General features: G+C 35.1%; 1 pseudogene; it reads left to right on the top strand.

The window, feature by feature from the left end:
* Nucleotides 1-2937: 2937 nt before the first annotated feature.
* On the top strand, nt 2938-3053 carry LOC120622405 (uncharacterized; annotated as a pseudogene).
* Nucleotides 3054-3318: the final 265 nt, after the last annotated feature.

Below are 3318 nucleotides of genomic sequence, written 5' to 3' on the forward strand. Positions count from 1 at the left end.
CATATCTATTATATTAGTTCCACATAAATATCTTTTTGAAAACTTGACTATAGTAGGCAGAATAACAGCCACCCAAAGATATTCATGTCTTAATCCCTAGATATGCAAATATGCTAATTTATATGGCAAAAAGACTTTGCAGATATGATTAAGAACCTTGAAATAAGGAGATTATCTTGAATCATTTCGGTAAATCCAATGTAATCACATGGGGTTTTAAAAGTGGGAGAGGGAGATGGAAGGGGAAATCAGCAACCTAACATTGCTGGCTTTGAAAATGGAGGAATGGGTCCATGAGCCAAGAAATGTGGGCACATCTAGAAGCTAGAAAAGGCTAAGACACAGATTCTTCCCTACAATCTGCAAAAAAGAATAGACCCCTGCCAACATCATGAGCTTAGTCCGGTGAGATTTGTGTCAGACTTTTATCCTACAGAAGTATTAGATAATAAACTTGTCTTGCTGTTAGCCACTAAGTTTGTGGTAATTTGTTACATCAGCAATAGAAAACTAATGCATGGTTATAGAGTCAATTCTCTCCTCCCTCTGCCTTTTCTTTTCCCTTGTCTCTGTTTACTAGGAAACTTCTCATCTATAATTTGGTTTTCATCAGAAGAAAAATAGCCTACACAAATGGCCTCTCCCACTGCAAAACAATAAGTTGATATTCTGGCTTATAAACCATCCTTGGGAGCTTTTTTTAAAGCTTGATTTGGTCTCCTAGAGCCCTAGCATGACATTATTTCTGGAAATTGTAAGATGCCACTTATGTTACAGGAATGTATATCATTGGATTTCTTTACCTATTCAATGGTCCACTGAACCATCTTATGAACACCAGTTTGCTGATTTGTTCCAACTACAATGATGACATTGTCTACTAGGGAAGACTAAATGAACACACATAAAAGATATTAACAATACAAGCCAGAAAAATGGTAAGGGCTGAAGAAAGATGCAAAGGGTAAATGCTATTCAGAGAAATTTGGAAGAGAGATCCAAAACTCACTTTTGATAGGGAAGACCTGAGGAATTTACAAAGGAAGTAGGGCTTGAATTAGGCATTTCTATGAGTAAAATACCACAGGCAAATTCAGTTACAGCAGAAGAGATTGGAAGGGCAGATTGCAATCAGCTGCTGTAGGAGTCTGATAGGTTTGAAGAATTTGGAATAGGCAACCAGGAGCAACCAAGACCTTCAGGGAAGGACTGTGATGAAAATATAGTCTTGAGAGAGATTCAGATGGATCTGTGGGATTATAGTTCTTGAACTATAGCACTGGAATAAATAAATCGCAGGCCTCAGAATTTGAGTTTCTATTAAAATTGGCTCAAACTAAAAGCTTTTCCTCTTCAGAGGGTACTATTTGCTCTCATGGTACCCATAGTCCAATGTGATAGAAACAGTATCTATATTCGACACAAATTGAAGGGCCCATCTATCCATGACCTGGTAGGTTTGACCAGTAAAGTCCAAAAGCATGTGTTTTCATTCCACCAGATAGTCCCTGTTGTCTCTTTGCATTTTATCTTTGACTTTAACTCTTTTACTTTTTAATTACTTTTTAATTACTTTTTAATTTACCGAGGTGACATTGGCTAATAAAATTATAGTTTTTTTAACAGTTTTAAAGTGAACAAATCAATGGCATTAAGTACAATGTTGTGCAACCATCATCACTACCTAGTTCTAGAACTTTCCATCACCTCAGATGGAAATCCATACCTTTTAAGCAGTCACCTCCTACTCCTCCCTCTCCAACCCTTTATTTGTAGAGTTTTTATGTTAATTTTTCACTTGATATAATATATTCATTAAAAATATAGAGTACATAAGCAATATAGAAAATATACAGATAAAAATCTCTTTCCCATCCTACCTTATCTGTTTCTCTGGAGTGTGCATCGGAGTTTCTTTATACATATATAAATAAATTTTCTCTTATTCTTATACAGAATATGCCATTCCATAAACAGCTCTGTCTTTTGCTTTTTTTTTTTTAATTTAAAAATATATCTTTATAAAGTTGTAGCAGCTAATATGTAGGGTAACCGTAAACCTGTTTTTGTTTGGTATGGTCCCTGTTGAGCCATTTTTTTCAGGTGTTTGAATAATAAATTATATGATCACTCTTCTTATATGGACTTTGTAGCTCACTTTTTACCAAATACAAATTAGAAACAATTTTAGGAATTGGGTTCATAACTGACCACTTAAATAAATATTTGTTGATTGATTTACTGTGGGTACCAGGTGATTCTTAAACAAAACTTTGAAAATGACTGTTCTAATGAAATATATAATGTACAAGTGATCCTTAGTCTGCTCTTAATCTTGAAAATTTCCTGGAATGTGTTATTTATATACCTCACAGAGGAGCTCAAGAAACAACAAATTATCAGTTTTATTTGAAGGTATAACTTCATTAGAAAGCAAGTTGGCTATATCTGTGACAATATTAAATGCACATGCCTTCTGACATTGGAATTCCTCAGCTAGAAAGTTATTCTATATGTACATTTACACAGATACTCAAATATGGTTGTTAGATGGTGTTCATCGTAACAGTTCATAACAAAAATTGAAAACAACCTACATGTCCATCAAGGGGGAACTGATTAAATAATTTAAGGTACTTAGGGTCACCTGTAAAAAAGAGCATAGCATAAAAAGAATGAGAAGAAAATCCACAGACAAGGAGAAAATATTTGCAAAAGACATATCTGATAAAGGACTGTTATCCAAAATATACAGAGAATTCTTAAAATTCAACAATAATAAAATGAATAATACAATTTTAAAAATGGACCAAAGACCTGAACAGATACCTCATCGAAGAAGATACACAGGACATGGTTCCATAGTGTAGCGGTTAGTATGTCTGCTTTATACGCAGAAGGTCCTGGATTCGTGCCCCAGTGGAGCCACGGTCCATGGTCTATGGCCATGCCACCCTGAACAAGCCCGATGTCTGATCTCAGAAGCTAAGCAGGGTTGGGCCTGGTTAGTACTTGGATGGGAGACCACCTAGGAAGACCAGGTGCTGTAGGCATAAATAATAATAAAAAAAAAAAAAATGAAGATATACAAATGGCAAGTAAGTATATGAAAAGATATTCAACATCATATATCATTAGGGAATTGCAACTTGTACAAGATATTACTACACACCTATTAGAATGGCCCAAGTTGAAAACACTGACAACACCAAATGCTGACAAGGATGTGGAGCAATAGGAACTCCTTCATTGCTGATGGGAATGCAAAAAGGTATTGCCATTTTGGAAGATGGTTTGGCAGCTTCTTATAAAAACTAA

This window comes from Pteropus medius, unplaced genomic scaffold, assembly GCF_902729225.1.
Source record: "Pteropus medius unplaced genomic scaffold, Ma_sr-lr_union100, whole genome shotgun sequence".
Lineage (NCBI taxonomy): Eukaryota > Metazoa > Chordata > Mammalia > Chiroptera > Pteropodidae > Pteropus > Pteropus medius.